At 57.9% G+C, this 16766-nt stretch overlaps 1 protein-coding gene and 1 pseudogene across 2 annotated transcripts in view; both read right to left on the bottom strand.

Moving 5' to 3' along the window:
• Nucleotides 1-16766, bottom strand: part of LOC309960018 (metabotropic glutamate receptor 7-like) — a 238919-nt gene that overhangs the window by 147323 nt on the left and 74830 nt on the right. The window lies entirely within an intron of this gene.
• The window catches only part of LOC309959873 (ferritin light chain-like), a 53969-nt pseudogene that overhangs the window by 34791 nt on the left and 2412 nt on the right, over nt 1-16766 (bottom strand). The gene's annotated exons all lie outside the window — the stretch shown is intronic.

Here is a 16766-nt window from a genome sequence, read left to right on the forward strand (position 1 = left end):
TTTATACATGGAAAATACTGCAAGGGAACACTGTTGCTGAATGCAGCTCCGTTCTCTGAATCTTTACTCTCTCTGTGATTTTGGTCCTTAAAATTCTAGCTGCCTTGTTATTTCTCAATTCCAACTCTGGTTTCCTTAGTCCTATGACATTGTCCTACGTTCTACTGGCTTTTCTACCTCTTAGGAGCCACGTTTGGTTTCTCAGACTTTTGCTCTTCATCAGTAGTTTCTAAATGACTGGGCTAGAAACGCATGTGCAGAATATTGTTCTCACTTCAGTGAGTTTCTTTCTCTATTTTACTTTTCTAGGTCATGGTTACCTCAGTAGCTTTCTAACGCTCACAGTCAAATGTTGCTTATGATTTATCTGGCCTTTCTAGTATGTTTTCCTAAGGTAAACTGATATAGTTGGAAACAGAAGTTTGTACCCACCATTTAAAAAATTCTGTTTTGTCTTTCTATGAATTCTCTTTTTGTCCCATCTTCTGTCACTTTTTCCTACCCAAAATTCCCATTCTCACAGATAGATTATTTGAAGATTAAAAATTATTATTAAGCTAATACGTTAATTTTGAGAGGAATTAATTTTGCTTTGAACAAGAACACAGATTGGTGAATGGAATATGGAAGATTCCTTAAGACCTTTTTCATCTCTAAGAGTAGTATCCAACCATCAGTACCATCATAAGTTTGTCAACTATGGAAGAAAGCAGTCTTTATAAAATCAGCATTTTTTTTCTTTTTTTATTTTTTTGGGTGTCACCAGGACTTGCCTTAGACCACAACTCCTGGCAACACCAAATATAAATGAACCCTGTTACCCATGGGCGTTTACTTGGCTCTGCCACCCTAAGATTGGCCTCCTGGCTCCTTAACCCCAGGGGACTCTAAGCCCTGGGCCACATTCTTGAACCCAAGCCCTGCTCCTCTGTCAGTGGGCAGAATAGTCCTGATACCCCCTGGACCAGGGACTGGGCACATGGCCCACATCTGCCACCACACGGGTCAGGGCGAGAGGGAAGAAGGACCTTGACATTCTCTTCTGGTTTCCCTCTGGGGCTTGGAGTCAGATCCAGGCAAAGACCCCTCCCTTCCGTGTGGAGCTCCTGGCCCCTCATTTGCAGCGCCCAAAACCTGCCTCTGGGGAACCCCTCATTTTGCTCCTTTCTTTGGCTGAGGGTGCTCAGGAAGGAAGCACTGCTGAGACCCAGAATCCCAGGCCAGAAGATGCCCAACGAAGTAGGCTAGGCCAGCCCCAGGACATGATACCGGAACTCCCTCCTAAACAAGACTGAACTCATCACACAGATGGGGAAACTGAGGTCGAAGAGGGCAACGGCTTACTGGCGGAGCCTGGAGCAGAGTCTCTAATGGACACATTCCATGTTACCACCAAAACATAGGATTTCTAGAGTGCAGCTCAGCCCGTGCTGACCCCCCCTCTTAGCCTGGCCACCAAGGTCTCGCCTCCATAATCCCATCCCACGACACCCCCTTCCTGTGTCCCGCACAACAGCCGGATTAGACCCCTTGCCCTCAGGCTGTCGTTCACAGGGCTCCTTCTCTCCGAAGCTCCTTCTCCCACCTCTGCCTGCCCAAGTTCAACCAGCCTCTTTAGGGTCCGGCTCAATGCCAGCTCCTTCGTGAGCCACCCAGAGCCCTCATGCTCCTCTAACCTTCCGAGGTGCTTTTCCTCCACCCGCACACCCCGCACTCTGTTGTCCACGTGAGCTGTGGTTACGGTGTGTGAGCTTCCTGAAGCCGCAGACCACCTCCCCTCTGGGCCCCAGCACCTGGCGCAGTACCCAGCACTCAGTAGGTGCTCAGTAAAATCTCCTCCTCATCTGATGCCCTGCCGTGTCCTACCGATAACTGACAATAATGCCTATTGTTTACCGAGCATATACCATAAGCCCGGCTCTGGTACTGTCTCCCATCCTCATGTGATGGACCCAGGTCACAGAGGTTGTGTGACTTTCCTGAGGTCACAGCTCTGGAACTGGAACCCCACTGGTTCTTGTGCCTAAATGAGTCTCCTTTCCTTCCCACTCACCTCTTCTAGGTCAGACCACCATCATTTCCTCACCCTGTCCTGTCACTAAAGACTTCCCATGACTCCTTGTGGCCCACTAGACAAAATCTAAACCCCTGAGCATGGCATCGAAACTCTGTGACATCTGGCTTCTTCCCTCTTTGCAGCCTCTCCTCTAGTCTCTGAGCATCACCTCAGTTTCCAGCCTACTGTACCTTGATTTACTTGTAGGCTCTGCACATGCTTTGCCCTCTGCCTAGAACACCCTTCCCCTACTTTTCCTCCTGTGAACTCCTACACATCTCTCAACATCCAAGATCAAGGGTTACCTTCCATTCTAGTCAGATGAGACAAGCAGCAAACGAATTGGACACAAAATTGAGAGCTCTACGAGGGAAGGACCTGTGTCATCATAGTATCCCCAATGCTTAACCCATAATCAGTGCTCAGTCAACATTTGTTGAATGAATAAATGAATACTCTCTATATTCTTGTTGACTAAACAGAGAAATGGCAAAAGAATACAAGGCCACAGTATGCAGGGCTGGAGGTGGAAGGGAAGAGACTGAGGCCAGGAAGGCCAAGGACGTGGTGGAGTAGAGTGACAAGTACTTCAGGGGCTGCTCTGCAGCAGAGCCACGCTCTTGGCAGAGGGAGTGTTTGTGAGAGACAGAGGAAGGAAAGTGATGGTGTGAGGGAGGCTCTGAAAGTGTGTGTGTGCACGCACACGCGCATGTGAGAAGGCGGTGGGGATGTATGCGGGGGAGCGTGCGTGTGTGAGTGTGCTGCATTTGTGAATCAGTCTGTGAGAGTGGTGCTGAGGAAGTATGTGAAGGAGCGCGTGTACGTGGCTTGTGGGTCTGTGGCGGAGAGCCCGTGCGTTCTATTTGTGCATGGGGGTCTGCGTGAGAAGGCGAGGGTGTGGGCCACGAAGGCTGTGCTGGAGGTTGTGCATGTCTGCGGGGCGAGGGGGTGGGGACAGTGATTGAGAAAGACAACAAGGAGGGGACACCTGAGGGGGGTGTGAGGGAGAAACCATAAGTGTGCGGGCGTGGAGGGTGTCGTGAGCACGTGCAGGAGGAGACGGTGTGACCGTGAGTGTGCACGACGTGGAGGGTAAGGTAGGATGTCAGGGCGCTGCTGAGGGTGTGGCTGCATGGCCTCGGCCACGGGCCGGGAGCCAGAGGTGGGGGCTGGCCCTGGGCCCAGGGTGGGGGGCTCTGACCAAGCAGAAGGTTCCTCAGAGTTCTCCCTGGAGCCACGGGCGCCAGATCACCACGTCCCCAGGTAGAGAGGTCGAGCAGGAGGCCCAGATGTGTGTGTGCGCCTCACATTTTGTCCACAGCAAAACCTCTGGGCATTTATTTGTCTTTGTCTGTGTCCGGGTGTGCACGCCTGTGCTTGTGTGCGTGCTGCCGGCTGTGTGTCTGTGCCTGTCTTTGTCTCTGTATGTATCTGGGCCTTTGTCTCAGTGTGTGTGGCGGTTGGTCTAGGCTTGCCCACAAGACTGTGTCTGGGGTTGTGTGTGTCTATGTGTATCTGTGCCTGTGGGGCACCGGGCGTCCTTGATCTGTGCATGTCTAGGTAGGGCTGCGAGCATCCCCCTGGACCGCCTGTTTGTATCTCTGTCTGTGTGGCCTTAGTGTGAGTGGGAGAACGTTGTGCTTTGGAGACTGTGGATCTAGGTCTCGGTGTATCTTTACACACTGTATCTCGGTGTGTGCTTGTGCATCTGCATGTGAGAGTCTGCCATGCGTTGTAGCATGGAAATGCTTATGTGTGTCTGTGGAAGGTGCGTTTGTGAGACCAAGGATCTCCGTGTGTCTCTGCCTGTGTGTATGTGTGTGTTGGGTGTGAGGGGTTTGTCACAGACTGGTGAGCAAGTTAATCTCAGACTCCGTGACACGTGGAATAAAATCACGCTCCCGTAATGGAAGAGAACCAACTCTTCACCCTGTGCCCTGGGGGAGCCAGTGGGGGCCAGGGCCAGGCTTAGGCCCCTATGCAGGGCCCCCTGTGGCCTCAGCACCCTACCCCCACCTCTCCTCTGCCACACCAGGCTCATTCTGCCTCCAGAGTGCCCCGGTGCCCACTGCTGGCTGGGCTAGGCTCCAGGACATGTGACGGAGCCTTAGAGGCCTGTCCTGGGCCCCCCAGCCCCACCCACTGCTGAGGAGGGCCCTGCCCCAGATGGGAGGGCAGGTGCAGGAAGGAATCTTTGGGCCCCTCCTCCTCCCGGAGGGGAGAGATGAGCTGCAGGCCCGACCTGGATCTTCCATCTCTCAGCAACAAGATTCCTGGTGAGCAGGCTGCGAGGCTTGGCAGGGCGCCTGCCGGAGACCCGCCCTCACCCGCCAGGACGCCTGGGTCCCCAGGGCCGGGCAGCAGCGGGTTCCCTGGGGAGCTAGGAGGGCCCCAGAACTTCAGGCTACAGCTGCCCGGGACTATGGGAAAGCCAGACCCTTCCAGGCTCCCACCCCCAACCACAGACGGCTCCTCAGGCCCCCAGGCAAACCTCCACCCTTCTTCTGGCCTCTCCCCAGCCTCGGCCTTTGCTTCAGAAAACAGACCAGCCACCCAGCACCACCCATCCCTACCTGAGCCTCAGCGCACACCCAGCCTGAGTTCAAGACCTCACCTCTGGGTTTGAGGGCTCTCAAGGCCAGGACTGTGCTGCTTATCTCAGAATGGGGCTTCTGAGGACAGGGCCATGTGTCCCGCAGCTGTGAAATCCCTCTTGGTCTTAGCACTCCTTCCTGACTGAGCAGTCAGGCATCAGGAGAGGATTTCAAACCCAAGGCTGGGGACACTGAGGCAGTGAAGCTCTCTGCCCTGCCTACCGTTATGAATCAGAGGCCAAATCCAGTAGTCTAGACACACAAGTTCTTAATTCTGTCCAGCGGCAGTGGCTGCAACTTGTTCTTCCCCATAGGGGGTGCAATTTCGGGTGGGGGGAGGCATCAGTTGGAGGGAGAGGGGAATGGGCAGGTGGACCCCCCTCAACCCTCAGACTTGGATGAGCAGCCGGAGAGCAGGTTTGGTAAGAGATTAAGGTCGAGGAGAAGAGAACCCAGACGCTCCAAGATTTATGACCCTCATTCTTCTCCCTTAAATTCCCCTCCAAGCCCCCCAGCCCTAGCCTGGTCCCTCCAGGGTCATGCTGTGGCCCCAGGCCAATGTCAAGGCCTTAACCCATCCATCAGCTGTTGCCAGGGAGTTTCCACCCCAATGGGTCCCAAAGGGAGGAGATCAACTGACACTAGGGGCCCAGACTGACGGGGAAGGGGCATGGCCCTAAAGAGGTGGCCAACAGCCCCCTGCCCCCTCCCAGGATGTAGGGGCTCACAACCTCCAGGGCAGAAGCTAGGCTGGTGGGTGGGGTCCAGGAGGAGGTGACCTCCAGCTCTGGCACCACTCCCAGCCCCGCCCTTCCAACAGGCCAGGAGACCTGGGATCCCACGGGGCCCTACAGCTTACAGGGTGTGTGGCCTTGGGCCCTTGCTGCTCCTCTCCAGGCCTCAGCCTCCCCACCACACAATGCAGGAAGTGGTCTGGATACCCCAGGTATCCCCCCTTCAGCTCCGCTCCCTCAGTGCTAAGCCCTGCCCTCTCTCCAGTCCAGGGGTGTCACCTAGAATCTGGGCCAGATGGGGTGAGGCTTTGGCAGTTAACTGGAGGAGCCCCTGAAGCCACCCAAGTCAGAGCTGAAGAACGTATGGTGCTCACTCCTCCACCGCACATCCATTTTCCAGAAGAGTGAAACCGAGGCCCTGAGAGAAGGTCGGGGTCTGCGCCAAGTCCTGAGTGTTACTGGTGGGATGGTTAAGAGCACGGGCTCTGGGGACAGAAAGACTTAAGATTAAAATGTCAGCTGCAACAGAAACTTGTTACGTGAAGTCCCTTGCCTTCTCAGCCTCAGATTCCTCATCCATAAAATGGGCAATAGTGCCTCCCTCCTACGACTGCTGAGTTGAAATAAGAAAACGCATGTAAAGGGCTCAGCCAGTGCAGCAAACGCTTGGACAATGGTAACTATCATGACTGTGGGTAGTATTAACACAAAGCCAAGTGGCCGGGGGGAAGATTGCTGCAGGCAGGGGCCCCGACCTGGCTCATCCTCCAGACCAGGAGGGCCAGCCGAATTCCTCAAAGCCCCCCAGCTGTCTCCCCTCTTCGTTAAAGGCCTCTCATTAGTGAGCCTGGGCACCTGCCCCCCCCCACGTAATAAGCCTCATTAGTATCTTAGCCCCAAGCTCTGAGCCCAGAGTCTGTGCATGTGCACACGCGTGAGGGTGGGGGGCTGCGACAGGCCACCAGCCAGGAGACAGCATCCCCGCCAACCACACCCCCTGCCTGTCATCAGCAGGGCCCGTCACCACCCAGCTTGTCACCTGCCTGCCTCGCACCCGCACCACCTGTCACCCACCCAGCTCGTCACCCACCCAGCCCATCACCTGCACCACCTGTCACCCACCCAGCTTGTCACCCACCCAGCCCATCACCTGTACCACCTGGCACCCACCCAGCCTGTCACCGGAGCTGCCTGACAGGCCTCTGGGTGAGGGACAGGAGATGGGGAGGAGAAGACCACAGGGGTGTGGAGCTGGGGGCCCCAGAGACCCTGTAAGACCCCCACTTCAGCTCAGCATCCTGCAGCATCGCCATGGCAACGTCTCAGCCGCAACCACTTTCCCAAACATCCCCCCCGCCCTCCAGGCCCTGCTCTTAGCTGAGCTGAGGCTGAGAAGAGCCTTGACTGACAGCAGAATGGGTCAGGAAGGAGCTGCTCATCAGCTGGCTGGCCTTGGCCATCCCTGCCCTCTCTGGACTTGGTTACTCCATCTGCAAAATGGAGGGGCTGGAACTGGGGAGGCCCCTGTACAGCGGGTCATCCCTTCCCAGCCTGGATTTGCTGAGCCAGTGGCCAGTTAACCTGTGAAGGCTGGTGGGGGCGGGGTACAAAAGGACAGGGGGTTCTGGGTTCTTCCACACTCCTTTGCCCTGGCCCAGCTCACACAGGCTGGGCCTCTGGCCCAAACTCACATAGCAAAAGAGGAGGAGCAGGCTGGAAGGCAGAGGGGCTCTGCCACAGGACTGCCAGCTGGAGATGATGCCACAGTGGGTGACCCAAGGCTGAGTGGGCCCCCACCTCCAAGCTGCATTATTTATAAAACCCAGAGCTCCTAGCCGAGCAACAGCTGCGGTGCCGCCCCTCCAGGGGGCACAGGCAGCGGTGGAAGGGTGGTGCCTCCCGGGGGGAGCCCCCTGGGGTCCCGGGCTCCCTCCACAGCTGGCTGGGGCAGGGGCTGAGGTGGGAAAGGGGCGGCTGCGCCATCCTTCCCCTCCCAGCCCCCTCTCCTCTCCTCTCCTCCAGGCAGGCAGCGATAGGATTACTTCTGCATGACTGCCCGCTCCACAAGGTTCCAGAGACCCTCCTGCCTGCAGCAATCTTTAAAATTCCTGTAGCCCGGCCTCTCTCCCTTTCTCCCCACAGTGAATGCTCCAGCTTCTACCGCAGCGTGCCCGCGGCCGCCACCACCACCGGCGAGCTGGCCGGGGCCCCAGGTCCCCGGAGCCACAGGCAAAGGTAGACCCATCCTCGGGGTGTCCCTCGGAACGCTCTGAGGCCCAGGCCCTGGCCCATCCCCTCCGGCCCCTGGTGCCCGTCCAGCCCCACAGGGCAAGGCTCAAGCTGGGGTCGGGCCTGCCAGCTGCGCCAAGGAGGACGGGCACATACGTGCAAACACACCTGGTGGGTCCTGGCGTGCCTGGCCACATCCTCTGCTGCCAAAACCTGGATGTCCCCACCTCTGCTCTAACCGCCCCCTCCCTAACCTCACTAATCCTTGCTACCCCTGGGGTGGGCAGACACCTGGGCCAGGCCAGCGCCTGTGGCTCCCCAGGGCACAAGAAGCAGGCAAGAGATCGATCCACTGAATTTTTTAAGGCTCTAATGGAGCCTGCCTCCCCAGACTTGGGGCCTGGGACACAGGCGATCTCTCAGGGACCCCTCCCTCAGCATTGCAGTTGCTTCCTCTTTCAGCTCTAGGGGGTCGGGGCACCTTTCTAGGAGCCTTTCCCCCAACAAGAGAAGAGGCACGAGGGGCCCCTGGGAAAGAGATGGGATTGGGGGGCTGTGAGCAATACCCAGAGGCCCCCCCCAGTCTCCCCAGCCCTAATGCAGGCAGAAGCAGCTCAGCCTCTAAATCACTCCCCTCACGCTGCCCTCTGAGGCGGATTCTGTGCATCTGTAATTAGGGGGTGGAACAGATGGTGGAGATTCCATTTAAAATCATGCATCTAGTAAAGTAACCTTCACTGTTGGAACTGACTCCCAGGGAGACCAAGCCCCAAGCCCGGATCTGGGGGTGGGGTGGGGTGGGAGGGGAAGCATATCAAGCCAGCACCTTCTCCATCTTTTTTTCCTGAAGCTCCAGACCCAATGTCTCCCTCAGGTGAGCCCAAGAAGAGGGGGATTTGGCAAGCACCTGAGAATGTGCAGGCTGGGGGTAAATCCCTCTGCCCAGACCCCCCCACCCCCACCCATACACGACAGAGTCAGGGCATGGCTGGGTACTCAGAGTTCTTGGCTGACACACCAGGATGACCAGGTGCCAAGAGCCCCCAAAGAGGCCCCAAACCCCCAAAGCCCAGGCCAGGGTGCCCAGAGCACAGGGTCTTGGGTGGGGCAGCTTTGAACCAGATGTACAGCCTCACTGTCCAGGAATGAAAGGCCTGGGGCAATGAGGGGGGGTGGAGATGCCTCCCCAGGCAGAGGAGGCTCTGGGAAGTGGGGGAGGACCAGGCAGCCGAGAATGAGAGAGAGCACGGAAGAGTGGGCCAGTGTGTCTGCAAGGCTGAGGCTATCTGGGGGGAGTTTGGGGGAGGGAGGCTGGGGAGGACAAGGTGGGGTGGGGGAGCGGTGATGGAGAGCGCTGAGGAGGGAGGCTGTGCTGGAACGTGTGATGGTGGGAGTGCGGCTGCAGGGTGAGGTGTGGGCGCAGGGCGGAGCTGCTCTGAGGGGTGACTGGGCTGGGGCCCTGTGTGTCTGTGTATGAGTGCGGGACTGGTGTTTGGAGAGGGGTGGGGGCTGTCCCTGGGCCCTTGGATGGCTGAGGAAAGTACTGGAGCTGCAGCTTGCTGGGGAACACACAGAGGACTGCTTGTTTGCGGAGGTGCTGGGATCTGGGGGGGGGGGGTGTGCGTGTGCGGGATGCACATGCACGTGCACGGCCTGGAAGGTACGAGAAGCTGAGGGGACATTACTGTTCAAAGATGCACCGTGTCTGTGTGTTTGAGGTAAATGGTGTGGCTACAGGGGTGTCCTCCTCTGCGTGGGTGTTGAGGCGGTGTGTGTACGTGTATGTTGTGGGGAGAGTTTGGAAAGGTGTAGGGGGCTGTATCGGTGTGTCTGGGGACGTGATGAGCTGCAGCGGAGGGAAACGCTGGGGCCGTCGGGAGAGTCTGTGGGTGTCTGGTTAGGTGCTGGGACTCTGAGAACCTGGGTGTGTGGAAGGTATTAGGGCTACAGTAGGGTCCTGGGTGTATCTGGGGAGGTGCTGGGACTGGAGGAAGAGTTGATCTGTTTCAGGATGTGGTAGAAGCCTTGTGTGTGTGTTGGGGTGTCTGGGGGTATATTGGGGGTCATAAACATCTGGGTTTTGGTTAAGTACTAGGGCTGTAATATGTGTTTGGGTGGGTAGGCATGTGGTGGTTGTGTGTTTGGGGGCGTGCTGGGGCTGTGTGTTTAGGGGTGCTGGAGCTGTGAGTGGGGAAGTGGTTGTGTATTTAGGAGGTACAAGGGGCTGGAGTTGGGCCCCTGTGCCCAGACAGGTGATGGGGCTGCGGGGTGAGGGCGGGTGCCCCTCTGAGGAGGTGAAGGGCAGAGTCCTGGCCTTTGCTCGGGCCCACCTGGGGGCTGCCCGCTAGAGCCCCTCTGCCGGTGGTGCCCGCCCACCCCCAGACCCCACGTCTGGGTGTCGAGAAGGCAGTCCATCTGTCTCTTCCTGTGCCCAGGCCGAAGGAGCAGTGCCGCCTCCTCGCTCCCTGGGGGGTCGGCAGCAGATCCCAGCCCACCCATCTGCCTTCAGATGGTCGAGGCAGGAGCCTCCACAAAGCTGCCTGGGGGGCATCCCTGTGTTTGAAGAGGCACGGGCTGGGGGGTGGGGGGAACTGCACAGCAAACAGTCCTCGTGGAGGCTCCTTTGAAAACCACTGACGCCAGGAGAGACCAAGAGGGAGGACAGGGGCGGGTTTGTCTGTCCTCGTACGTCGTGTGGGTCAGCGCCCAACTGTGTGCCTTGGAGCCCCTTCGCATGTGTTCATGCCGGTGGCCTCTGTTCACGCAGCATCCTTGCCTTGGAAAACAGCCCTCCAACCCAGGCTACGAGCTCACAGCCTCACACAGCTACCCCCTCATCCATGCACCCTGCCTACACTACACTCATACGCAAACATCTCCCACACCTTCACATCTGCAGAACACTGCACCCTGGTACACATGCCCCTCAGCCCCAGAGTCCCAGTCCTTCACATGTGTACGCCCATGACACACACCCGCACACTGCAAAGCCAGGTACAGCCACATGCACCTGTCACATATGCATGCCTCCACACAGACATACCCGACAAGTAGCTGTCACACCCACACCCACACACTCCACACACCTTGGGGAGTGGATCTTCCTGTCACACCCATATCCCACCTCATATGCACTCAGTCTCTCTCATACACATTGTAACAGACACTCATCATCCCTTATACCTGTACATACGTGCACATGTTTGTACACGTGCATACCCACTCTCACCAGCTCTCAGCTCTTTCACACCAGCCAGTTTCTCTGTGTCCAGGCCAGGCCCTGCAGGAAGGCTGCCACCGGCTGAAAGTGTCTCCTGCCTCCCTGCCCTGCCAGCTAGGTCAGAGTGGGGGGCATACCCCCCCACCATGGCTCTCTGGGAACCCTGATCTTCTCCTCCAGAGAGAAAGAGTCCTCTCTCTGCTCTGGGGTGTCTGCCACTGTTGTGTGAGAGTGTGACTGTGTATGTGTGTGTATCAACATGTTCTGAGAAGCCACGATGAGGCCTGTGTGTCACTGCCTGTATGGGTAAGAAAGCATAGGGACAGGTTCACCGGTTATGTTTGTGAGATTCAAGATGAGTGTGAGAGCAGAGACATGTATGCCACAAAATGTGTATTTGTGAGTGTGTGTGAGGCCAGGCCCCTGTGGACAGGCGTGAGTATGGGGGGGTGCACTTACACAAGGAGACACACAGTGAGTGTGAGTGGGGAGTGAGTGGGAAGTATTCTGGGATATTTTCTGAGACAAGGGGTATGTACATTTGTGAGTAGGGGTCAGGGCTAGGAGAGGCACCCTCCGCAACTCCCTCCCCCTACAAAGAGATCAGGGGAAAGGGGTCTCTGGGATCTGGGGGAGTGTGTGTGTGTGTGTGTGTGTGTGTGTGTGTCTTCCTCTCTCTCTTTCTCCCTGACCTCTTTAGCAGCTGGAAACTGAGCCGGGGGTGGAAGGAATGGAGACTTGGCTGGCCTGGGGGTTTGGGGAGGGAAGCAGGAGAAAACACCTTCCAGATTCTCATCAAATCCTTGTTTGTGGTTTGTAGCCTTCAGTCTCTCCTCTCTCTTTCTCTCAGTCTGGGTTTCCCCCTTTCTTTATCTCTTCCTGCCCCTCCCTCTCTACCCTGTATCTCTCCTTCTCCCATCTCAGTCACCTTGTCTCCCCCCTTGGATCTCCCTGTCTCCAAGTCTCTGTCTCTGCCTGTCTGTTACTCTCTCCCCAGGCCCTTCCATTTTTCTGACTCCTGTCTCTGCCAGCACCTCTGTATGTCCGTCTCTCCCAGTCCTGGTCCATCTGTCTGTCTCTCTCCGTCTGCCTGTGCGTGGGTGTCTCTGTCCATCTGCTCCGCCACCCATCTGTCTGGTTGTCTGTGCTAGTCCTTCTAAGGGTGCCCACTCGCTCACCAAGACACCCTCCCCCAGGTCAGCAAAGGCCTCTCCTGGCTCAGGGGGCGGGGAGGGGGTGCAGAGCTGCAGCTTCTGGAAGCTTCAATAGCAGCTGGCTGAGCTGGGAGTTCGGGGCCAGCCAGCTGCAGAAGTGGCCCCTCCCCTGGGCTCCCAAGCCAAGGACCTCAGAGCAGAGAGAGGAGAAAGCAGGGCCTCACTGCAGCTGAGTCTGTGTGTGCGCACGTAGGGGGAGGCAGGGGGCCTCACTATGCCTTCACTTCACCGTTCCCCCCAAAGCCAGGCCCTGTAGGAGAGGAAGCTTCAGTGCCCACCTCCCTCATCCCCTCACCAATGGAAGAGATGCTGGGGATCCAGGAGGGAAGGACTGGGGGATGCCAGGCCTTGGACGAAGCCATAGCTTCCTGTCAGATGGGTGGGAGGGGGGCTCCTTCCCTCCTCCCTCCCAGGCAGTCCCTGGGGATCCCTCCAGTGCTGGTCCCAGCTCCGGACATGAGGGGCCCCATAGGCAGTTCTCACCAGCTCCCACAGGGACCATTCCTACCTCCCAGCTGCCCCAGAGCCTCTGACCCACAGGGATAAGGCGGAGGGGGGTGGATCACAAGGGTGTCTCCTCCCTCCCCAAATGGAGGTTGGCTCTGGACATCTGGAGTTCGTGGCCCTGTCTACACCCTGGCCATCCTGAGAGGCCCCAGGCAGTCCACCTACCATTGCCAGCCCGGCACCACACACACACACACACACACTGCACCCCAGCACTCGTGGCCCACCACCGCCACTCCCTGGCCCAGCAACTCTGAGGGCTCAAGAGGAGCCCTACCGCGGAGACCTGCACCCTACACTGACTGGTGGCAGCCTCCAGCAGGGCCCCCGGCACAAAGCCAGCAGCTGGAGAAAGTACCCCACAACACTTCCCAGGAGGCTCTGTTCCTCCCTCTCTAAGAAGAGCTCACAGTCCAAATCCCACAATAGATGGGGAAACTGAGGAAGGGATGGGATGACACAGTCAGTCATTCTTCCTGAGACCCTGGGGTGGGATCATAAATAAGGAATAGGGAATGAAAAGGACGCCGCAGGGGCAGAATCTGGCTCCTTCCTGACCTGCCGCGGGCAAAGTCCATGTTGGCTGCACAGCCCTGCACAGCCCTACCGCTGGGCCAGGGCCAGGGGCTGGCTCCCTCCCTCTAGAGCTCTCCTTGCCCCTGGCTGGGCCCCCTCCCTCTCCTCACTTCTGAGCAGCCCTCCCTACCCTCTCCCTCCCAGCTCTGGCTCTCTCATCCTCAGCTCTTGGAAGCCTGACTCACTGTTTCCCCTCCTCTCTCCCCTCCCTCCCTCTCTCCCAGCAGCGGTGCCTCCCCCTCCCCTGGGGGGGCTCTGGCCACAAGGGTGCCCGCCTGCTCCTCTCCTCAAGCTCTGGCCCCCTCCGCACCCAGGAGGCCCCCTGCAGCTGTTCCAGCTCTCTAACTACAGAGAGGTGGACGGAAAGAGCCTAGGTCCCAGGCAAGCAAGGGGAGGGGGCCCCTCTAGACTGGATTTCCTCCTGTCAAACAAGGTGGGGGGCATCCAACCGGACGACACCCCTGGTGTCTCTAACAGTCCTAATGTTCCCCGCTTTTAAAAGCCCGGTGCCTCCTGACAGAGCGCCCACAACCTGTGGGGTGCTGTACCTGCCTCAGGCTCCGCCCCCAGGTCCAAAGAAGAGGTCGGCTCTGTTCCCAGACATTTGGGGAGTGGGGAGACGCTGCCCTGGGGCAGGAGCATTAGTCAAGTGACCCCTGGAATCCCCCTGTCTCCCCGTTCTCCCTCCTCCTGTGGGAGAGCTTCCTTCTCTCTCTCTCTCCCACCTGTCCTCCTCCCTTTTCCCAGAGACGTTTGCTTGTCTCTCCTTCAGATACTATCCTAGCAGCAATTGATCTTGGGTGAGAGGCTCTCAGTGCCCGCTCATTTTGGGCTGTGGGGTGGGGCGTGGCACATGCCTAGGCCTTCTTGGTCCCCTGGATGCCATCTCCAGGGGCTGTGATCCTGGCTCTTCTTGACCGTTTTCTCTCTCACCCCCTCATCACTGGCTTCTGTCACCATCTTTTCCTCTTTCCACCTCAAGTTGGGCTCTCTGGGTCTCTTTCCTCCCCACCTCCCCCTGCTCTCTCCCTGGGGGGCCCATCTGCTGACATTAGCAACAATGTTACTGTTGCTCCCCCCCTTCAGTTCCCAGCTCCACCCCATCCTGGCTTCCCCCTCCCCGGCTCTGTCCCAAGAGACCCAGGGGACCCAGAGGCAGAGCTGGGCTCCATCCCATAATGGTGAGTCTGCTTGACCTCACTAATCACACCAGAAGTGCCTGGGCATCTGGTATGAAGGCATGGCACCCTGTGGTCTTGGGTGGCTGGCCTGAGGCACAGAGCTCTGTATTCCACAAACCAAAAAAAAAAAAAAAAAAAAGAAGTTGACTTGGGGTGGGGCAGAGCAGAGAAGAGGGGAAGTGAGGGGGATCAGGTTTGCCTGGAGGAAGCCCCTGTCCAATGGGGAACAGAGGCAAGAGGAGGTAGTGGCTCGAGCCAGCGCTCCAGGCTGATTGAGAACAAGCAATGTCCCTCTGGGGCTCTGCCGGTCCAGATCAGCCCCCCCTAAAAAAAAGGTCTTCTGCCAGGGACAGTTTGCTCTCCAAGCCTCCAGCACAGCCACACCAAGCAGGTAAAGATCCCGCGTCTCTGTCTCTTAATCTCCTTTAGAATCCAAATCCATCCTCCCTACAGTACACCTCCACTTAGCTCAGCAGGGGGTTCCATAAGCCTCCCTGCCCCAATCTAACCAGTTGGAATGGGAGGGGACAAAGCCCCCCAGCTCCCAAGCCCCCTCACCAAAGGCCCCATCAAGGGCTGGGAAGCAATGCAAAACAATCCTGGAAACCACGCACCTTCAAACCGAGAAGCAACCCTGTCCATCCACAGCACCTGGGGGTGCTGGGGCTCCCTGCCCCCACGACCCTGTTCCAGACCCCCCAGCCCAGCAACAATAATAAACAGCAAGCTCTTTTTCTTTATGACACCAAATTCCTCCAAGCCGAACAGCTCCTTCCATCACTACCTCAGCCATAGATCACATTAAAAACTCACAGAGGGCAACTTAAACACATCACATTTGTTTCTCTCTATATTATTTCAATAGTAACGGCATTAAAAATGGATTTTACTACAGAAAATAAATATCAACACGTGGGCTGGGAGCCCAGGCAGGGGGAGAGAGCCCACCAGGAGAAGGTCCCTGAGGGCTTGGGCACAGCTTAGGCACTGACCAAGGAGGTGGCTGAGAGGACAGACTACACCTGGGCTGGGGTGGGGTGTGGGGGGAATGCCTGGGGAGGGGGCAATGCCCGCCCACCTGGGCACCTGCCCCAAAGCCAGACCAAGAGGGACAAGAGTCACTGGTTTGAACTGGACCCCCAAAGCTCATGCCCTCACTGATCTTTGCAACCTCTGGAGGGTAGGAGCTCTGGGGCAAGAAGTTCACTAGTCTCTAGAGATTATTCCAACTATTGACACAGCAGAAGAAAAAAATGAATTCAACTTACTATCCAGTTTGATTTTCCATTACTATAAAAATATACATCTGCTCAAAGGAGGGAGATGGCAAGCTGCAGGCACATGCCACCTGGGGGGTCCCCCTGCAGCTCACCACCACAACCCAGCCTGCCCCTCCAGGCGGCAGGGGTGGGGGCTGTGTGTGGGTGGGGGACGGACCAACTGGTAATCTGTCACCTACAGCCCCAGCTCACACAGCCACACACACCGGACCACACGGAACAGGAACAAGCCAACAATAGCAACACCCCAAATGCTCCTGGCAGGACTCTGCCCAGGCCCGGGCGCATGCCCCCGCCCCGCCGGCGGCAGCAGCGGACGAAATGTGGCCACCCTGACCCGGAGGCAAACTTGTCCTCACACCCTGAGCTCTGCCCAGGGAACTGGGGCCAAGTCCCGCCTGACACCAACTGGTCCGGCGGGAAACGCCTGCCCAGCCAGACAGGCACAGGCCCCCCAAGGGTCCCTCCTTGTGCTCAGGGGCCAGGCTGGTGCAGCCTGGCCCTACCTCCCAGGGTGACGCCTGGGCCCAAATTCAGCTGGCCCTGCCAGTCAGGCACTGGAGCAGAACGGAGGGCACCAGGCTCAGCCCCGCCCAGCCCCAGGGCCCCCAAGCTAGGAGGGAGGGGGGACTCCCCACCCCTCCACATCTGGCCCTGGCCCCCAGGGTCTGCGGTAGAGAATTCCCGCCCCCGCTTCTCTCTCTCTCCCTCCTCCCTCTCAGTGCCCGCTGCCCGTCTCAGGGACGGCCCCAGCTCCCGCCTCCGGCCAGCAAGGCCCACATCCTTCCTCCCTCAGCTGGCCCCTTCGCCTGGCAGGAGGCTGGGGGGGTCAGGCTGCTGGGGAACCCCTCCAGCTCCCATCAGTCTTCATCCCCAGCCCCCAAACTCTGGGTTGCTGTCCCTTTTCCTGTAGAACAGGAAACAAGGTTATTTCCTAGACTCAGAGCCAGCCCTCTGCCCCTCTGGCTCTGCCTGGGGACCAGGACCCAGCAGGGGAATGCGCCCTTAGCCAGAAAGCAGAGGGATTCTGCAATTCACCCCCAGCTACCGGCCCAGGGGGCTGACAGCTGTCACTCAGCACCCCACCCCCTGGGGAAGAGGGGGCCGATTCAATCAGAGCCTCAGAGGAAACGCATTGATAGGCGATTATTTATTTATTTATGCAAAAGTGAGCC

The sequence above is a fragment of the Leucopleurus acutus genome, assembly GCF_964270905.1.
Source record: "Leucopleurus acutus genome assembly, chromosome: 3".
NCBI classification, from domain to species: domain Eukaryota; kingdom Metazoa; phylum Chordata; class Mammalia; order Artiodactyla; family Delphinidae; genus Leucopleurus; species Leucopleurus acutus.